The sequence below is a fragment of the Micrasema longulum genome, unplaced genomic scaffold (assembly GCF_059751315.1).
Source record: "Micrasema longulum isolate JH-2025_06_02 unplaced genomic scaffold, ASM5975131v1 h1tg001855l, whole genome shotgun sequence".
Classification (NCBI taxonomy): domain Eukaryota; kingdom Metazoa; phylum Arthropoda; class Insecta; order Trichoptera; family Brachycentridae; genus Micrasema; species Micrasema longulum.
In genome coordinates this window covers 17173-40617 of record NW_028279029.1, presented here as the reverse complement: position 1 = coordinate 40617, position 23445 = coordinate 17173, and the positions used below count along the sequence as shown (strand labels likewise).

The window sequence follows — 23445 nt, the reverse complement described above, 5'->3', positions numbered from 1 at the left end:
GACACTGGATTTAAAGTATTTCATGTTGAAAATACAATATTAAAATTAGACAACTTAAAATCTTAGAAATTAAAAAAGCGATTCATAATAAGAAAAAAATAATTAATAACCAAATAAACAATATTTCTTTTTGTCCTCTCCTGTCTAGCTTCGAAAATATTGATATCAAATTACCACCCTTGTAAGAAAAAACGACTTGATTTATTGGGTCCACGTGTAGTATTTAGTTAACACGATAAAAATAAAATAGGAATGCATTCGTTAGTTACGTAAACCTTGACGAAGAATCATATTTGCTTTGAAACCGGTCAGTGAAAAAAAAATGTGGTTAAAAACGAAGTTGTTTTATTTATTTTGTTATGTAATCTTAATTGGTGAACTGCTGATATTTGGCTCTTTTGGCTAATGGGTTTGCCGACCACTGCGTTAGTCAAATAAAACAAAATTTCATTTAAGGTGTTAATACAATTTTTTGTATGTTTGTACACAAAGTGAAATATGTTTTTGATATTTAAAATACAATATCAAGAAGTTTTATTGATACATAAGTATTTACATAAAAATCATTAAAATTTAATTTGACTATGTCGTTATTTGTACTTGCATAATAGCACAGCGGGTCTCAGTTACAAAAAAATATATTCTTGTCAAGCTCGAATTTCTGCTTAGAATTTATAATAATTAAGTATGAAGTCGTCGGTTGAGTAATGAGTACTTCATGTTTTCATGTCACTGGACCAAATTTCATGCAAAAATTTTAGCTGTAACATATTTCAAAAGCGTGCATTACAATCTATAAAATGCATTTTGTACTTTAGTTACCATAAGATCTCGCAATATATCACTTAAATAGTTTAAGCATTTCTTCAATTTTAGGATACGCAATCATAGACTGTTACAAAATGAATTTATAAAATACCCGTTTCATTTCCAATCTTAGTTCCTTTGTTGTTGTTTATCTGTCGTACAGTACGTTCACTTCTGAGCGCGCCCGATCAATTTATTACGAAACCAACGTCATTCGTGTTATGCAAGGCAAATGTCTTCATCGAGGCCCAGCTGTTTATTGTCTGGTGACCTCTAACTATCGGATTAGGTCGCGGAACCTCTGGTGCCTTCACCGCGCCTCAGCAGTTAAACTGGCGCGGCGCGCGAACATCGTCCCTAAGGCAACATGACTTCTGTTGAACGCGGTTCGGCCGTTAACTTTGTATCGAGGTCTTCTGTTAGTCGACATTATGGATATGCCGATGGCGGTCGGTGGCCTACAAGCCCACAAGCCCTGGAATCCAGTGGCGTCGTGTTGTTGGAGTCAGCGTGTCTGGCTGTGATTCGTAATCCTGAATTTTATTTTTGACGAGGTCGCATGCGATGAAAAAATACCTATTCAAAATAATATATTTTTGCCACGACATTTGACAACCCTTGGACTGGCATCTGAAATCATTTATCACATTTCATGTACCAATGTTGTGCTTTCAATCAGATGTTGAACATTAATCGTCAAATTTTAAAAATATATTTACTGTTCAACAATTGTACTGCACTTTAGTAAGTAGTAGACTTGAATACAATTCTTCAGTTTGGTCACCCCTTTATGAAATTCATTATCATGCTATTGAAAGGGTACAAAATAAATTCTTGCGCTTTATAAACTATAAATTTTAAATACCTGTTGAAGCCTTAAATGATGATTTTTTTAGAAGTGAAATGAGATTACTTGAATTGTCAAACCGAAGAGTAATAGCTGATTTGTTATTCTTATTTAAAATAATGAAATCAATAATTAACAGCCCTTCTTTACTTGAACTAATTCAAATTCGAATACCTGGTAGGTGTACTAGAAGTAGATAATTATTTTATTGTAACAATTCTCGTACCAACTTCAAAATGCATTCACCTATATCCAGAATACATAGGTTTGAGTACTGCAGTGTTGGAAATAATGTTTTACCTACTATAACGATTTTATAAAACAAGTACTTGAGTATTTTTTTATTTCAGAACAGTGATTTATTTATTTGACAGACTTATGCAGTCCATTCTAACGATGGTAAATACTATTTCTTATAATAAATTTATTTATTTATACATCAACGGTTCAAAGAACCTTTTACAAAAATATAATAATTTACAGACATAATCACAGCAGTGCACAATAATCATGTAGTTCATAGTATGAAATAATAGAATAAATAAAACTAAAAAAATTAGTAAACATATAATACAAAAAGTTAAAAAGAAACATAATATTTCTAAATACAGATAGCAATAACCATGAGAAAATCTTATGTACTAAATATAAATATAACACAGTAAAGTTGAGAATAACTAGATAATAATAATAAAAAAATAATACAACATTAGTACTTAAAAAAATAAAAGTGTTTTGAGCAATAAAACAAAAATAAAAAAAGTTAAATTACAAAATAATACCTCTATTAAGTTAAATCATCATCATCAGTTGGTTGGAAGAAGTTGCAATTTAGCAAATGATCCACGAATGTACAATTTAAAATTATGTCTAACATGTTAAATAAGGAAATAAAAAATCACGTATTCCAGGAAACAAAGTTAAATTTAATAATATATTTGAAAATAAATCCATTATTTTTCTAAAAAATAACAAGTGAGAATTCGTTTTAATTCATGAACAGAATTTGTATTGAAGATATCGAATATTTGTTCTAATTCATTTCCATACCTGTGTATCCTGGGTATAGGAGAGTGCATTTCGAAGTTGGTCCGTGATTTGTTGCAAAAAAATAATTCCTTACTTCTAGTGCACAGGCATAATACAGGACTAATAAATTAAAATACTACTAAATAAAATGAAAGCTAGGACAAAAAAAAAATTACTATGTCAAGACAAGATCCGGTCTATCTTCGTGATATTTTAAATCCATAAAGATTGCACCAAAAAAGTCTAGAACTTGTCTCGAGTTTACAATACGACACAATCGGGACGGACATTGGTGATATTATTATTTATGCATAACATTTGCACCAACACAAACGGTTTTAATTATTTCTACCGACCATAGTCGAAAGACTCTTTGCAAAATAATTATGACGATCCACGAAAATTCTTCCATTTCTTTTAAAACTTTTGTTACGAGCAGTCCCTGATTTAGGTGAATCGTCCGCCATCTTGTCGCATGAGGTCGCCTAACCTTTTTAACTACAATAATTTAATTGTACCTTTTAGCTTAGTTAAATGGTAGTTGGTTGGGAGTTGTAACCGTCTTCGTATTACACAATAACAGTATTATGTACTACTTTCTTGATACTTACGATATATAGGAATAGCACACAGAAATTGTATTGTGAGTCTACAATAATTAGAATCAACACCTCCCTCTTTGTTTGATAGTACTTATAGTCCTTAAAATATAGCTTGATGAATGACAGTTGTCAGCAAAAGTGACGACATAACTTTGTAGTAACGTCTAAGGAGTGATTTATATTGACACACGAAAAATCTTTCGTATCTGGCATGTTATTTTTTTTAATACAATGCTTGACATGTAAATCAACATAATTATATTAAATCATATAAGTTTTTACATATAAAAATATTATTTTCATATATATGTATATATTTTAATAATCAAAGAAAATACATTTTTTTATTTCAAAAGAAGAGTTATTGTAAATTGGGCGTCATTGGGATAAGGATGCATGAAGAGAGGATAAGGAGGGGAAGGGAGATGTACATAGTTATTATTATAATGTCTACTAAGTTACATAATTTTTACAGCATTACAACACTTTTAGTGTAAATTTTAAATCTGACAGAGTGATGTTTGTGTAGTCTATGTTTTTAAATTTTGTAGTGTACACTGAAAAAGTCCTACAAAAAAGCATTTTAAACATACGATGTTTTTACTTATTGGTACATAAAACAGGTGGTACCGTCTACAAATCCTGGCTGGAACATGTATTGTTATTAAACTAAGTAATTCTGCATAGTAAACTACTCCTGTCATAATTTTGTGAAGCAGTAATTCACACTCTGCGGTATTGTAGAGAAGTGATTCCACGGAAGGTGGAGGCAGCGAGAGTCGATACGTAAGAAAGACCAATTTTAGGAACTTAAACATAGTCTAATATAACATTTACAACACAATATTTCCTTCTATTCTTATTCTAACATTAAACTATTACATTCTATGATTAAACGTCCTTAATGTAATTCTTCTACATTTTGATTGTTTTAAAGTACATAAGAAAACTGAACTGAACCTATCGTTGCGCCGACAATGTCTGTTAAGTAAACTTTCTTTTTTAATGTATTTTTGATTTCTCGTTAAGATTATACAATTTTGTATCGACAAAACATATTTGTTTTTTTTCTCTAAATAAAATTACGTTATTTTCATTTTTGCTATCAATAAAAAACACGCGAAAAAAATCCATCTTACCTACCTTGTTTTATGAACCCCCTGAACAAATTAAAAAAATTAACTTTATTGTAAAAAAAAATAATATATTCTATAAGTTTCTCTATATCTTTATATTATTATGCATGTGATGAGAGGCTTAACACGTTTTCTTCAAAATCACCCCTGCGCCGCTTGATTTGCTGATCGATTTTATTAATAAAATTTGACCCTCCTAAGTCCAACACAGGGTCCCTTCAAGGGTGAATTTCGCCCCTGGCAACACTTAACACGACCAACAAACTAGCTTCTCTTTGGACTGTTAGATCAATGTTTCGGTAGCGCGTTGTATCATAGTAAATAGTCTGTGCTGTGTACTAGTATTTAGAGCAGTGCTCCTAAACCTTTTCTCACATGCGACATTCTAAAGTTCTTTCTAGAATTCCGCGGCACATCAAAAGCTAAAATATGTAGATATTATTTTGATACACAAATTTTACAATAGTTTTCATTTTTTATTTGATAAGTATACGAACATAAAAACTATACTAAAATTTCTTTTAGTCGGCTTCGTGGTGTAATGGTCAGCGTGTTTGCCTACCATGCGAGAGGTCTCGGGTCCGATTCCCGACATGTTTGATATGAAATATTGATTTAAAATGGTGTTTTGACTCCAGAATATTTCATAGTCTCAGGACTGGTACCTGAAGCATAAGACTGATCATATTTCCTTCATGCAACAAACGTAATCAAGATACGCTGCGATTGGTGTACCGATGCAGTGCAGTGCTCTATGCACCATTAGGTTCGGAGAGGGAATGGTGATGATGGTATTTAATTTTATGCAATCTTAATAATAATAATTAATGCGATACTTGCGCTTGTTTTAATGAACACAAAAGTTTTAAATTTGGCTCGATATTTGACAGCGCAACCGAAGTTCTTGGTCAAGACCTTTTAAGCATGACCGCGTATCAGTTTTAGTTAAGGATTGAAAAACTTTGCTTACTTGAATATGTCGTCGAAAATGGAGATAGTGTTGGGTGGCTTTGTCGGAAATGCGAGGATATTTTTACTTAGCGGAAATCCAGAAAACATCCAATGGAACTTCGGCGAAGTGAATTTTTAGCGTCCCGTCATTATTCAATGTCTGAGACAGTACTTCCGGAGAATGGAACAATTGGAAAGAGGGAAATGTGCGATTTTTGTGAAGCATTATAACAGTTTCTAATGGTTTAATATGGTTATTAAAAACTCCCCCCCATCCAAATAATCCATAGAAAAGCTATGACTGTACAAGTGCAAATATACCAGTTTAATAGTATTTATCTGGGCGTAAATACTTAACCGTTTGAACACATAGGTTAAATATCTACGTTTATGAATAATTACTTCAAGCTGATTAGTCCATTTAAGTTGGCAGTCAATGATTACACCTAGGTATTTTATGCACCTTTCAGACTTCATGTTTTCGCAGTTATTACATATGTCCAGATTACAATATTTATTATGAAACATTACATTGAGGGAAGAAGAAGCGGAAGATGATTTTGAGTTATAAAATATTGTCTTATTGACCGCGTCACACCTGTACCGGCTCAAGGCACACCAGTGTGCCGTGGCACACTGGTTGCGAAGTGCTGATGTAGAGTGTGGACGCTATTTAGCTAACACTGTGGCATTTATAGGTTATTGCCATGACCTTGATAAGTGATTTCACATCAGATATTGTAATAAAGAACTTGGTACTACAAAGAGCTTCGCCTTCAACACTTCTAATTAATATGGCCGGCCGATCAAATTTTATTTGACAGTATTTTTCCATTGCTACAGCACCAACTGACGACAACTGTTAATCTTATTATTTATGTTTATTTATTTTACTTCACGAAGTACTTTTCTTATTATTTTTTTTCTAAATAAACACCTCACTGGGCACAACCCGTGTCGAGGAATTCATTTACATTATTTATATTTAGTTTCTAGTTACAATAATTGGCATCGATAATAGAATATGCATAAATTTTTATACATAAATAAACCAAAACATTTATACATAAATAGTTTTTTTTTTTTAAAATGGTAGTTATAAAACAAACACAAAAACACGAGTACTGTGCAGATATTAAACCAAAAAACAAGCAGGAATAATTTCTTTATTTTATTTATTGATTAAGATTTAATTAATATAAATAAAACAACTTTGTTTTTAACCACTATTTTTTTATGATTATTTTTTTTTCCACCGACCGGTTTCAAAGGAAACAAGCTTCTTCGTCAAGGTTTACGTAACTAATGAATTAATTCCTATTTTATTTTTATCATGTTCACTAAATACTACACGTGGATCCAATAAATCAGCTCTTTTTTCCTTACAAGGGTGGTAATTTGATATCAATATTTTCGAAGCTAGACAGAAGAGGACTAAAATAAATATTGTTTATTCGGTTATTAATTATTTTTTCTTATTATGAATCGCTTTTTTTAATTTCTAAGATTTTTAAGTTTTCTAATTTAATTTTTTTATTTTCAACATGAAGTGCTTTTAATCCAGTGTCTTAATTGAAGTAATGATTATTTTCTATCAGATGATTTGCGAATTTAGAAATCTTATTATTATTTAAGTATCTTAAGTGTTAAAAATAAGAATAACAAATTAGTGGTTAAAAACAAAGTGGTTTTATTTATTTTATTATAATGAATAGCCCAAAGTTAGTGCTTCAAATATAAACTTTATATAAGATTTAATTAATTTATATTGACAGTAAAAAATAAAAAAACAATTAACAATTTACAAATATGTAGATTTTTTTTTAGCATTTGCAATTCACAATTTGTCGCCCAACTAGACAATAGTCTGTTCTAGGGCTAACAAATTATACAATGTTTATTTGCTTAATTTATTCGTGACAACTCGTTGAAAATGGCCCTCAAAATAAAATATTTAGATAAAATATAAGAACGCAAATTTTTCCTTTTTTTAAACTGAAAACTGAAAAACGTTTTTAGTGTTGCCATAGAAATAAAATCAATTTATTTCGACGTTGTCAGACTAAAAGAAGAAAAAAACTTTAAGGATTTGTCGTTTTAATAATATATCAACATATGATAGGGTTACGAATGATGAAATCGGGCGAGAGTGTAAATCAGAGTCAAGTATAATTGATAAGATTAAGAAAGGGTCTCTGAGATGGTTTGGTCATGAAGAACGAATGGACGAAGAAAGAATGGTAAAACAAGTATAAATGGCGAAAATCAACGGTAATGTGAGTCGAGAACGACCAAGAAAGACGTGGCATGATCAGATAGGCGGCCTCCACGGTGTAGTGGTCAAGACGCTTAACTCACGCACGAAAGGTTCTGGGTGTTCTTTGATGTTATTCATCACTGTTATTGGGCATCCTGGCCTGTTGTGGTGCAAAAATAAATAAATCTTAAGTCTGGTCATGTCAAATCAGACAGAACTGAAGGGCATGTATGACGAGATGTATGAATGTGGAAGAAGCTAGGAATATAGTAGTAGGATTTGTCTTGTAGCTACCCACTCTAGGCAAAGTTGTGACATTTGACTATTTATTTACTGAGCAGGCAACATTCTGTGGCTTGGATCTAGAAAGACCAATGTCAGATTTTATTTTTTCTGCCACCATTTTGTAGGGGGTCGATGTCAATTAAAAACTCGTATATTTAACCATTTTATACAGACAAACGTGTGCTGTAATGTTTTTTTATTAATATTTATTATCAAAGACGTGAAACAGATTATTATATCGCCACAAAATGCCTAAATAATTTCTCTCCTGTAATATTACGATTTACAACATTGGCCCTTATAGATCCAAGCAACGGTATTTTCCTTTGAAACAATAACCGCCTAACTGTATTTACACATTGCGCTGATTCGCATTTTTCTCATCATGATGCAACCAACGTCCCTACAATTTAACCGGTACGTTTTCTTTGGAATTTTATCAAGAAAATGCGTTGATTCACGACGACTCGTAGTTTCAAGTTTTTCACAGTTTGCATTTACATAACATGTAAAATGCGGCTGTGATCGACCATGGGAAATTTAGAATAGTTCTTACTATTTGTGCTCAAAACAATCACGGACCCAAAAGAACGTTCCCCTCCCACTGGCACCGTGCAGCAGTTTTCCTCCTGTCCGCGTGACGTCACTGCCCGTGGCCAGCAAGTGAAGTGAAGAATAAAGCAATAAACTTGCATAACACCTGAGGCTGAAGAATCAGCTGGTCGCGCTAATAATAACGCCGTCACGTGACCGCGCTTGGCTTAACTCTCCGCTTTGGATTTAATCCAGAATACTGAAATAATGTTGGTATTATACGACTTTATTAGTTAGGCATGTTACCCATTTCTCAAGGCAGAAATTTCATTGACAGGCGGATGAAGGAAAGCTCGCTCGCTAAATTCTGTACCTTAAAGCATAAACCTCGAGAGTCACATTGAACGACATTTTCAGGAATCGAGATTTAGCGATTGTGCGATTTCTAAAACATCATAACTTTTAAACCGAATGAGATAATTTCAATATATAAATAACTTTTAACGTAAAATACATAGAATTAATAATGGTTCAGAAACCGCATACCCGCATCAAACAGGAGGCGACTAAACTACTCTTAAACGAGTAGTTTTGCGTTTTGACCCATTATTTTCTTTGTAGACGTCGCTCCCAATTTGAATTCAGCTTTGTCGTGTTGTGTCATTTTAAAGTGTAGAAATGCTGCTGGGATAAAAAATAATCAGGATGGGATCACATTTTAGGTGTACTTTGCAAATGCATGTGTTAGTGGCAAATGCATTACTATTTTTTTTTCCACCTGTCAGATTGCCAAAGAAAACAAAATGGATACTTTGTTAGTGTTGCCAGTAGTAGTTTAAGAAGATTGAAAAGAAAAAACTAAAAAATGTAAAAAATAAAAAATAACAAAAATGTATTCAATGAGACAAAAATACTAAATAATAAATCAGTATAGGAACGTCCTGTCTACTAACCACTTTCGTAATAAAAACATATTTAATTTCTTTATAAATCCATAATAAGTTGGAGAAGGGGATGCTTTTCACTGCGGAATACGTGACCAAAGTATGAGGCTTTTCTTCTTTTGACAGTGGTCAGTAAATAAACTATTATAAACACGTGTTTACATCTACTTAAACTTGGTACATTTATTAAGCATAGGTTTGATACAAACAAAAGATACAGTAATATTATTTGCAACGTGTGCATGTGATGCTTTTTCAGACAGTATTTTGAGGGGATTTGTTATGTAAATTAAAATTATTGTTTATGAAAAATGTCATCAATTGCAGCATATTTCGACGGTTTTATTACATAAACGCAAGATAATACATTTTACCCATAGGGGTGGTTGTGAATTCTTAGACTAGCCACATAGGTGGCTAGTCTAAGAACGGAATATTGCAGTAAAAAAATAACCTTTTGAAATCAATGTTTCATGTCGACCGTGTTGAACATCGAAACCTCTCTTACATGGTAGGCAAACGCGCTTATCACATAAAGAATACACCACACACGAAAGGAATGCGGTAGTGTGTTTTTACGTTGTGACACTGTCCGGTTGAGTTTCGATCATAATTGGCTTGTCGATATTCAGGAATATAATATATTTTTGAATTACGGTGCGCCAATTTTTATCGAAACACAACCGGGCAGCTTCAAAACACATTAACGCATTCCTGCAGTGTGCCTTGAACGTAGACCTCGTCTATATATACAAAGTGTAAATTAAAAAAAACTATAATAATGTTAGTAATTAAACGATAAGAATAACAAAAAAACGTAAAATTGATAAATTACCGATTTTAAATGACTAGTGGGTATCGTTTTTTAATGACAGCTAAGTTAGTAAATATTATAAGAGGCCTTTCAATTAATGTGCCACAAAAATAGATCACCTTGTGATCTTAAAATTTTAATCCCGCGGATTTCTAAATCAAAATGGCCCGCCCACGTGTTTTTAGTATTATAAACACTTAAATTAACATATTACAACAGAGATGAAGAACATTTAAGAGAAGGTAAAATGGAAGTATAGGCATCTACAGGGCTTATGACCTGTCAATGGCTGGTTTAAGTGGCCACTTTACACACTGTGTAACATTCACCATTCTGCCTATATTTGAACATCTATATTCCTTCAATTCTTTCATCTGTTGATGTTTGTGAAGTTAAAGAGCTGAAACCTTTATTTATGCGGGTGAGATTCATCTAATTGAATTATTTCACCTACATACTAGGCAACGCCTGAAAATATTATTTTTTCAATTTTTATACTTCTTCATGGACCAGGTAATTTATCAACAATATTTTGTTATAAACACTTGATTAGATGATGAATTCATACATTTCGAAGAAAGAAAAACAGACATGTTTATTTATTTATTTATTCATTCAAAATTACAAAATTAAATATTTATGAACTTATTAAGTCTTTTTAGGCTATGCCCATGTCAAGCCACAATAAATAACAATAAAAATACATAGTAAAATTAATTAGATCAAATTATAATGACATAGAATCACAATCTAGAAAAAAAGGTAAATGTAATAAATAATCAAATTCCAAAGAATATACAATGCAAAAAAGATATTCAGAAATAATTTTTTAAATATAAATTATACAAATTAAGAATCACACATAATCAAATATACAAAATAGTGGTATCATTAAAATCAACTAAATAATAGTAAAATATAGTAGTATTAAAAATATAAAAAAATAACACAAAATAAGAGCATGATTTAAATCAACTTTTAAATGTTACAAAGGCAATTTGATTATTTTCAGAACTATTTATCCTGTCACTTTTATTTTGTATAATAACAAAGCAAATAAATATAGTTTAATTTATTTCGTCGTCCCAACTCAACCCAGGACTTTTAGGCCCATGGAGTTGGGACTTATGTCTCAAAATATGTAAAATAACAATTTAAAGAAGTAACTCCAATTACAGATTCTTTTTTTTCCACCACAGCAGGAGGCCCAATTACAGTAGTGAATTACAGCACATTTATTGTTTGTGTTCTCACCGGGAATCGAACCCGACACCTTCCGTGTGTGAGTCAAGCGTCTTGACCACTACACCACGGAGGCCGCCTAATAAACTACTTATACGTAAGTAAATAAATTTATCAAAATATTATAATTTTTTAAAGACTCATAACTGTATGTTATTTTTTTTTAAATACACAAAATAACATTAAAATATAGCATTCTTCTATTTGCATGTAAACAATGCATTATATTTTGAGTTTTATACATAAAATATCTACAGGTTTTTAAAAAAAAAAAAAAATATCATTGGCCTTTAGATATGTCGTGCGCCTACGCATAAGTCATTTATTAACTTTTTTTAAAGTAATGCTTTTAAGTAACCAAAAAACAGGTTTGGTTTTATTAAATTAAAACGTTGACCTTTTAGTACACATCGACGCACCCTGAACCCTCTAAAATCATGACACTTCACTCATGCCGAAACGCTCAGTGATAACCAACGCGCATTAATTTGTTCTTTAATCGCCAGCTGGTTTTGACGTGAGGTTGATATTTTATTTAAAACTCAAATGTCTTATTGTGCGTGAAAGCTTGTAAAAACTGTTCGGATAAAAGGAAAAAAGATGGTGTTGGTTGATAACTAGGAACCTAGGTACTTGTTTATGTTTGAATTCCAAAACAAATAAATTTCCAAGGAATTCTTTTTGCAAATGTCACACTCTGCTCTCCTACAACAGGGGTGCACTTTATGTAGGAGTGCAATTTTCAAAAGTGTAGTAAATGTCAGTTAATATTATTTTATCATTATTTAAAATCCATTAGATAGAAATAAATTGGTAGAAATTATAAGGAATTTAAGGAAAGAATCTGATTGGGGTCCATAAAAAACGAATTTTGTTACTTTTTAAATACACAAAAAACAACATCCTTCTCCATTCTAACTTTTTTATAACTTAACAGATTGAAGATTTTAAAATTGAAGACTATTAATATGCCCATGGCAAAGCTTATCGTTTTGCTGAAAACTGCACGTAAATCGGTCCAGTAGTTATTCAGTCTATCGAGGACACACATACGAATATTGCCTATTATATATATATATATATATATTAACGAAAAAATAATAAGTATGTTTAGACAATAATAATGAATGTGTTTGTAACTTGTAGCACAGCGGCAGCGGTCGTCCGATGTAGGGTGGAGTGGAAAACGGTTTGACAGTTTGACCGCAAAGTTTTGGCTCTATGCCTTGTTCTCTTAACCTTGAAATTTTAATTGCGTAATCCAGGGGTACTTAGCCTCAGAAGAGCGTACTTAAAATCAACGGTTTCGAAGCTGTAAAACTTGAAAGTCAGAAGACATTAAATGATTTGGAAACGAAATTGCATGAAAATTAACCGCGTTTATTGTTTTACGTATTTTTTTTTAAAAAGGCACTAAAATCATTTAAACACCCATTTTTTTAAACCTTAACCGAATGAATGATTATCTTTAAAAAAAAAAAAAACAAACGTCATCTCGCCGTTTCACCGTAGGAGTTGAGGGGTAGGAGAGGATAGAACGCCATGTCACCGTGTCTTTGCACACATAGTTCGTTTTCTCTACATTCGACTTTTGAAATGTCCATCTTCAGAACCGGGTTGTGGTTCCGTGGCTAGTGTCGCGGACTCTCGTATCAGAGGTCCGAGGTTCGGTGAAAACAACATTTTAAATAAATATTTCATATTAACCATGTCGGGAATCGAACCCGAGACCTCTTGCATGGCAGGCGAACGCGCTGACTATTACACCACGAGGTCGGCAAAAAGGTTCGGACCCCACTCTACTGATTGATTCATCCAGCTGAACCTACTGGACAACGCTTGAAAACAATTTTCCTATTTGTATACTTCTTCTTTTACCAGTTAGTTGATTCAACAATGTTTTGAGCATGTCCAAATGTTAGCACACACATTTGGACATACTCAAAACATTGTAGAATTATTTAAGTCTGTACAACATTATGGTTTACAATACCCGATTAATTACTTATATAGCTACCTAGGTATAGTTATTTAGATACATATTACACACACATACGTGCATTGTATGTATCGATGGGTGTTATCCTATACGCGTCTGTTTATACTCGCTTGCATAGGTAAACACACATGTGCATGTGTGATATAATGCTTAGCAACAGGTTATGTCTGGTCCTCTCACTTCTGCTCGATAATTCCTAGATAATGACACAACAAACTTCCAGCTAATGATTTATTATGAACGAGCAAGTTTTTAATATTTTTTGTATTGTTTATACGACTAACATGTCAGACACGCCGGCGTAGGCGATTGCCAGCCGATTAGCTTAATTAACCCTTCCGGGTCTAAGGGGGTATCTGAATCTAAAGTCTCCCGGTAGCACATTTGTTTAATTCTTTTTTTTGTTAATCATTTTAATGGTTTCATTTTTTGCACAATCTTACCCAAAATGTTAAGAATCTTTAAAAAATGTTTTTTTGATTTAAAAAAAAATATTTATCAAAAATTCAAATACAAATTATCAATTCCTACTGAACTGCATAAAATGCAGTTCGTCAGCAGGTGGTTATAATTATGTTCTGATAAATATACATAATCTTAGCTCTTTAATTCTATAACATATAAATCCTCTTATTTGTATGGAAAAAAAAATTCCCATGTGCATCGAAAATATATGTAACACGTAAAAAATAAAAAATTTTCAAAACAAAAAAGATGAACATGAATAAAGATTTCTGTTCTTTTAATTCATAAAAGTCGATAGATGGAAGAGTTGAGGAGATGTGGATGTCTAAACATAGGAAGAATGGTGTTAACCAGCCAACGACAGGTCACATAAGCTATAAGACTTTTCATAATCCCCTTTCAAAAATGTTTTTTTTTTTTAAGGAATAACCCACTAAGCATCTATTTAGAGGCTTATCAGCAGTATTATTTTGTAATAAATTTAAATCTTACACCAAATATTTTATTTAGTTAGTAAATACCTGCGTAATTTCATTATCCTCGTTATAATGTAATTCCATTAAGAATTTTCTTCAAAATATTCATAATTCTAACTTTGTTGATTGTACCATATTATAAAATAAAATGCATTGGTATATTCACGGTAACCTGAATTTATATTACATTACCGAGACGTCGGTGACTCATTGCATGTGAAGTTTAGTACAAACAGGACTGCCCTTCTCCTGTATTTCATGGGTAGGAGAAGCTAGTACCTAATAGTTCTAGATAACATTTATTTTATTTTTTTTATTTTCTTTTATTGAGGAAACATACACTACAAATACATAGTTTTAGTGTATATACAGTTAGCCTTAATTCTAATGGACCAGTGAAGTTTCCATACTAGGTATATTATCATTATATCTAATCATAATTCTATGATCTAAGGTTATCAATTGACTATTTTTGTTTTTCCAAGTGCAAAAAATAAGGAAAAAAAAACAAATGAAAGTAGTAAATTATAATCAAAGTATAAAAGTTTGTTTAACTGCTACTAACGTATTTACATAAATGGAAATAATACAATAATTATATACATTTTGTTTATCATTTAGTTTTATTCTAAATTGTTTAAATTTCTTTACTATTTACCTAAGTAGTAGTAGTTTTAAATAATAACTTATGTAATTTTTTTGAATCGTATGTTTTTTTTTTCACTTGCTCAAAATAATTATATTACCAAATTATTATTATTTTATCAATGTTTTTATAACTGGTAATATAATTTTTTTATTATTTATCTTTTTTAGACTATTTAATTTGTCAATATCTGTTAAGTATTAATTTGTTTTAAATGCTATATGATTGCATTAGCAACTATATGTTAAAGGCACTAAGTGCTGTTTATTTCAATAAAATAAATAAATTCATTATTTATAATATTGCCTGATTAAATTATCTTTACTACGACGATTACTCATTATAATTAAAATGGGATGGCGTGTACGCCATTAATATTATAATTGCTTTTATGTTTATTAATTTGTTCTAATTAAATAACCGCCTATAGCACATTATTGCTATGACAATGCAGTTCTGATATTATGACTGTTTCATGTGTGTTTAATATGGGAAATTCGTATTTCTGTGATACGAAAACGATACTGGTAATAATGTACAAAAAATCATGATGAAATTATGTGTACAATATTGGCAGACAGCGGAGATGGAGAACTTCTTGCGAGCATTAAGGGTCAGTTGCACGAAGCAATCATTGTTGAGTGTTCTTCAAAATATACGAGGGTTCCTTGAAAAACTCAGATGAAACATCTCATTGATTTAAGGCTGTAGCCTGGTTAAACTCACGCAAAATGAGGAAATCATGCAATTTTGCCATTTTAAAACGAATGTTTTTTTTATCGCGCAATAATAAAAACAGATATTGTTGCACGATATTGTATTAGATAAAAACAATCATTTTTAAAGGTATTTCTGTTGAAAAATATACTTTGACTAAACTTAGGTATCTGGAATCTCAATAAAGACTCTCATGCCCGTATGCAGAGACAAAACTTAAGGTGAGGAAAGTACATTCTAATTTCAAATGCAGAAAATAACCCGAAGGTGAAGACAATAGAATGTACTTTCCTCGCCTTAAGGTTTGTCTCTGCATACGGGTATCAATATCTCAATATCAAAATCTCAATATTGAACTAAAATTTGTCGCAATAATTTGAAAATCAAACCTAAAAGTGGCCGAAGCAAAATCTTAATTTTTGTTTTTGAAAATCATTACAAGCATTTTAAATCACATGCATTTTTGTGACATTTTCTTTTCTACGTAAAATTATGCCTTCGGTAATACTTCAAAAAAATATATGTAAGTTAAAAACGATGTATTTTGGCATAAATAAATAAAGCTAATCTAATCTACTAAACGATTTTAAAGTTTTTATTTATCCAAAAAAATATTGACTACTGTACGACTGACTTACGCTGTATTCCAAGAAATATACATCTTATTTGAGATACGCGTTATTCTGAATGTATTTTATCTCTTTTCTGTCGACAATTTCTTCGTTCAAATGACAGAAATAGATGCTATTTTGTACGGTCAAAAATATTAAATCAAACAAACAAACCAACACGCCGTTTCCCCGTAGGGGTAGGCAGAGAGGATTAAACCCCCAAATCACTCTGTCTTTGCATACAGACCGCGCTTCCTATACATTCATACATCTTCTCATGCACGCACGCCGATTATTCCTACTCTAGAAATGTCCATCTTCAAGTATTTGTTGGACTTGATCGTGCCATATCTTTCTCGGTCTTCATTGTTTTCTGCATCAATCAACAATTGCATCGTAGATCCCTTTAGCCGTTATTTTGCTATCCATTCGCTCTGCATGTCCAAACCAACGCAGCACCCCTTTCTTGATTCTGTAGATAATGCATGTCTCAGCCTTACACACTTCACGGATCTCGACATTTGTGCACATATCATACATCGTTTTACCACACATTCGCCTGAGGGATCGCATTTCGACAGCATTTAACCTACTTATATAATTATTTTTCCAATTCCATACTTCGCTCCCCATACTTTAGAGTTGACACTAGAACTCCATTGTGAACTCTGCCAGTTTTGCCTCCTGCGATAATCATTTGTTTGCCAAAGTAGATTTCAGTTCACCCTGTTCCCGGCAACATTCAATCATAATCTCAAATACAGAAAAAATGCCTTACTTTGTAGACGAATTGAGGCGATGCGTGACGTAAAGTAAATTTAAGTTTTTCTCATCAAATAATATCATCGAAGACAATACGTTTTGAGGGGAAAAAACAGACGTAGGCACAAAGAATTATGAAAAGCGTCACTGATTTATTCATTAATAGTATTGATCATGTTCATTGTTATAATATTTTCATTATGCAATAATATCCGCGGGGCGTTGACCTTGAACCTGACCTTGTATTATGGGTGAATATAGTTTTCTCGCAAGAGTAAAAATAAACTCATATTTTCACAACTTGTTGACTCGAGTATTTTCAAGTAAATCACACGGTTTTTTTCTCGCTACCCACGAGATCCAAATCGTTTAGTTTATGCGACAATTTTTGTTTTGAGCTTAGGAAAAAAAAACAGGATAAACGAAACTTTGTATTATATAATATAATAATACCTAAAACGTAGGTGAGTTTAATTAACTCCATTTTAAATGTATGTTTTATCTAGAACTTTCGCTCTTTCGTAATTCGTTCCAAATCAAACAAACTTGCCAGAAGCCAAGCTGTCAAGTTTAAAAACGAACTTTTCTATGTAATGCTTTTAACCGCCGTGACGTAGACAAAAAAAAATAGAGACGCACTTAGAGGTTCCAATAATAAAAACATTACTTTTTTACAATTTTAAATTAATTAGGATGAGATACTGTCGAGTAAAAAAAATTTTTTTTTTTACTTATTAGTAGCATTAAAAATATTTTTTAATTTGTAATTCCCGCGAAAACGGTTCATTGCATTGGCCACGCCCCTTATAAGTCACGATTCTGCTAAATTTCGAACTTTGTTTGTGACCGTTTAAATTTAAATTGAACATGTCACGAATCTTGATGTCATAATTGTCAAGGCCAAATATGTCGCGTTTTAGTGGAGACATATTTTTTGACAATTTTTTTTAAAAAATTATGTATGGAAACATATCTCCGCAATATCTTTATTGATTTTGAAAATACAATTATGTTTTCAAAATACATTTCACATGTTTTTTATCGATTTTCGTAGTATGTGATATTCCTTATTAAAAAATAAACCCGCCGCTTTTGAATTTCGGTAGATACGAGAGTAAAAAAAAAACTTAAAATTTGTGTGTATTTGAATGAACACCCCGAGATGAAAAAAGGGTTACTAAATGTAGCTGAATATTTTCCTGGGCCTTGATTATGATGGGAAGATAAAATTTATCATAAGTTTTATCTACAAAGTAAAATTAAATTTTTCTTTGTGAAAAATAGAATATGTTTACTTTTTTTTTCTAAACATGTTCAATTACTGGTTACCGACGAAGATAATTTGAGTTTTCATACAAATATGCGCACTTCTGTCATTAGTTTATACCGATGAAGATAGCCGTTCATAATCGCGGCCCTGGGCCCCGATTACAATGGGAAGTTAACATTTATCTTCAATTTTATCTACAAAGTAAAAATAAGTTTTCTGTATAAAAAGTAAAATACGTTTACATTTTTTTCTTTTAAACGTGTTAAATTATAGGTTTTCGATAAAAATACTTGAAATCATCATGCAAATATACTAATGTTCGTACACTTATATCGATTTTTCCTTATAGACAGTCGAAGATAACTCTGTCAACTTCCCGCTGGAATCGGGGCGATGGAAGAAATCGAACAGTTTCGAATCGTCTCGATAATTGAATCAATGATTATTCAAATACGCCTTTGTCCATTTTTTATAGTTTCCATTTTTGTGACTTCATTTTAGAAATAAACCCAAAATCTTCAGCTACATAGATGTGCAGCAACAATAGCTACATAACATCTAAATGAAATAAATTAATGAAGGAAAACCATAGATTTAGGTTTATTTCTGAAATATAGTCATAAAAACGGAAACTAAAATTGGACAAAAGTGTCTTGATTTATTCAATTATTGTAAAGCCATTTTTCATTTGATTGTGCTCGTCACTGTTGTATAACTTATTGTGCAATAGTACGGTGACATTCTGCGCATGCTAAGTGGGCTGCCGTGCAAACAGCGCTTAATTGACTCCGAATACAATACTAATTATGTTCATGGCTACAGTGACCCGGTATTCGCCTGACGAGGAAGGAGCCGTGAACTCTCATGGTTGACTGAAAAGTCTTACGAAAATAACTATGTCGTAGTGCGTTGTGACGCCGTCGGGTTGAGTTTAAATATAAACGCTTTCTTCCTAGGCGGTCCCTCATGACGTCATGACTGAGGATCGTGACCGCCGTGTCGTAGTCTCGGTACTGCAGTCCCCCATCGTCTCGGCACCCCGCATTTCTGCCAAAAAGGAAGAGCCTGTTGCGGTTTTCATCTGCCCGGACCGGCGCGTGGGAGACCTCTCGTCCTCTTCTTTCCTCTAGGCTGCCGACCGCGACAGGCTTCTCCGGGCAATCTTCTTATCTTCCCTCGGGGTGATCAAAATATCGGAGAACAGTTCTGACCAGGGTTGCCAATCTGCGGGGAATCTCAACTCGATTGGGGATTTTGTGGGGTTTGGTATTATGCGGGGAAAATGCATACTTTAGCTAACACATCGATAGTGTAATGGTAAGTGATTAAAACATTAATATTTTTATGAATGAAATCGATATTTTTTAATAGCCACACAATATCAACTTCAAATATTGATTCGGGGATCCCCTTTTTAAAGGAAAATGAAAACAATGACAGTCGAATTAGCACATTAGGTACTAGTACAAGCGACTGCTTGCGTTTGGTTTCATTATCTTTCAAAATAAAAACGGTTTTGTGCAAAACATTATAAATGGTTGTTGATGAAAAAGCGCAAGATAATTAAAAGGTAGGTTAATAACAAAATTACTTTAAATTCTTCTTATGAACCCACAAACGTCCCCTCGAAATATCGGGGATGATAAGACCTTAAGTCTATTTTGTTTGAATTAAATAATATATTAATATGTGCATCAATGCCAAAATTACCGATGGTGGACCCTCGCTACACTCCCGATTCTAGACAGTTTTTATTTCATATTATTTTATACATATTTTATTAAAACAGTTTTTTCTTTCTTGAGATAATTATGTGGGGAATCGGGACTTTGTTTTCTCCCCATTTGGGTAAGCATTTAAAATCACATACATTTTTGTGACATTTTCCTTTATTTCTACGTAAAATTATGCTCTCGTTAATACTTAAAATATATATATATAATGAAATATTTTAGTTGAAACCTTTTTTATAGAATTGTATTATTTTTTGTTTTCAAGAGGATAATTCTGGTTGTAATATTTAATTTATAACAACATCTTAGTAACGTTTTTATGATCTTCATATCTGCCTTTACAGCTACCAATAAGGTACCTTATTGGTTTAAAAGAGAATTATTCTGGTTGTAATATTTAATTTATAACAGCATCTCAGTAACGTTTTTATGACCTTCATACCTGCCCTTACCGCTACCAATAAAAATTATTGTTTTTATCTAATTTATGTTTTTATATTTTTTTTTATTGCGTGATTTAAAAAAAGCATTCGTGATAAAATAGCATATCCGTATGATTTCGTAATTTTCCGCGCATTTTACCAGACTTCAGTCTTAACGGTCGATCGAAATTTTATGAGTTTATTGCAACGGAGAGGGAAAACATTTTCGGTAAGGGAATATGAAAGTCTACACATTTACATTTTTTGTGACGTGTCATTGGCTGGTTTAAGTGGCCACTTTACACACTGATTTACATTCACGATGAATTAGTTATGTTATTGTTTAATATGCCGTCTTTAATTGAAATTCCAGTACCTAAGCTTTAGTACTTATTATTCATTTATGAGAGCATTACTCTCTCGATTTTTACTTAATCTAATCGCAGTAATAATTATATTTAGTTCACGTTAAATAATTTATAATAATTATTAATTTCGCCATCTGTGTTTTATGCAATCTGCGGAGATTTCCATTTCACTGAATTTCTCTAAACGCAATAACTTATTTTGCGCAGCAGTTGGACGTGATAAACTCGTGGTATTTATCGTCATTTCCAATATGAACAAATATATTTATTAATTATTGATTTTACTGTTACATGGGGCCAGTACGTTACTGTTATTTCCAAACCATTACTTGTTTTCCAATCATCCTGTAACAATAAGAATATAATACCCAATGTGAAATTTCTTTTCGTTATGTGTCTATTTTCCGCTTTTTGTTATATATAGAAATGTCATTTCATATAAATATCATACAACAGAGACGAAGAACATTTTAAAGTAGAGATTATAGAAGTTTATATCGTTGTATATTATATTTTTATATATCGTTGACCTTCGTGAAGTTAAAGTGCTGAAACCCTTATTGATGCGGGTGACATTCTGACCGAATGATTTCGCCTACATACTAAGCCAAGTCTAAAAATGATTTTTTTAAATTTTTATGCTTCTTCTTGGATCAGCCGGTTTTATCAACAATATTTTCGCGGAAGTTATTTACTTCGATGAAAATGTTATTTACTTTGTTAGTATTCGTGGTTTAATGCTTTTTCATATCTTTATTATTTTTCATTATTATTATTTATTTTTTCTTCAATGTATTTACACACTCATTGAAAGTCAACATATAAATGAATAAACCAAACAACACAAAGAGATAGTGAGGTTTCAATAAATAACTACACATTCCAAAAATAATCAAATAAATTAACATAAATAAAATACTATTGTCAGTGCCATAATATACTGCTATCTTCCATATACTCATTCAGTCCATAATAGGCCTTTTTTTAAAGTACGCCTTTTATAAAAATTTTGAATTTAGTGTCCGTCATAATTAGGACATTGTCGGGTATTCTATTGTAGAAGCGTACGCAGTGCGCAGTGCCCCACAAACGATGTGCTAACCTTACTTAGCTTTAATTTCGGAATTACTAATTTGTCTTTACTTCTAGTATTGTAATTATGTTTGTCGCTATTTTTTTGAAAGATAGATATATTTTTACGCACATACATATATATTAGGAAAATATATGTATTTTTACAATTGTAGATGAAATCGTGTGTAACATTCCAACTTACCATATTTGTCCTGGCAAAGAATTATAAATATGCTATTTTTAAAACAATGTTGTAATACTTAACATGACGTTTTGCAAATTCATTGCTACTTTAATAACTATGTAAAATAAATAAACCTTGAATATATAGACCTTGCTCGATTCATATCAATATGTACCTTAGCTAATAAATCGCGGGAGTCACATTGAACGAATTGTTTAGTAAACAAGATTTTGCGATAGGCGATTTCTAAAACATCATAACTTTTGAACCAAATGAGATAATTGCAATCTAAAATAATGATTACGTACTTTCAATATTGTATTCATAAATTATAACGTGTCATCGCTTAGATTTCTAAACGTGAAGAAAAACTCATTGCAGCTCTGACATCCATGGAAAGTGTTCTAAATAATAAATATAATATGAAAATAACCCGGCGCAAAACCAAAGCAATGACTGTGGCCCGTAATGAGCAGCGAATAAATGTACTAATGTCAGGAGCAACTCTGAAAAACGCGAAAGAGTTTGTGTACCTAGGAAGCAGGATCACCCGGGATGGCAGAACAAAAATAAATGTCGACTGCCGCATACATTAAGCAAGGCTTGAGCACTAAACAACATAAACCTAAAACTCCGCAAGCAACTTGCCAAGACATGTGTATGGAGCATATTGATGTGCGGTTGTGAGAAATGGTGCCTTGCCGGAAGTGATAAAAAAAGACAAGAGGCCTTTGAAATGTGGTGAGACCACATCACTAATGACGAGGTTCTCGGCAGAATCGAAGAAGGGAGGCACCTAATCAAAACCATCTCAGAGAGGCGAGCCCGATGAATCGGCCACATTATGCGCCATAAGGGTCTCCTGCATGACATCATATAGGGAATGGCTGAGGGGACAAATTAAGAGGGCGCCCCCGACGGGAATATTTGGAGCAAGTATACGAAGATTTAAACTGCGCCTCATATGTTGAGCTGAAAAAGGCTGCAGAAAATATATACCGGTGGAAGACGAGATGCAGGACTTTGTCGCAAACCAATCCCCATGATTGAGACCGCGATGAAGAAATAACGTGTTGATAATAATGCTACATATTAAATTGGGTATCTAGGACTACTGATGTTTTTTGCATTGAATCAAAATGGACTTCAGGTTTTTATTTCAAGTTGAAAAAACATTTTCATGACGCAAGTAGACTTCGGTGTTTTATTCACATATAAAATAGCTTATTGCCATAATTTCTGCAATTTTAAGTTCAAAACGGCAAAAAGT

At 32.2% G+C, this 23445-nt stretch overlaps 1 protein-coding gene across 1 annotated transcript in view; it reads left to right on the top strand.

Annotated features, from left to right (window-relative positions):
- Nucleotides 1-23445, top strand: part of LOC148273727 (WD repeat domain phosphoinositide-interacting protein 2-like) — a gene marked incomplete at its 5' end in the record, with an annotated part of 55254 nt that overhangs the window by 15128 nt on the left and 16681 nt on the right. The gene's annotated exons all lie outside the window — the stretch shown is intronic.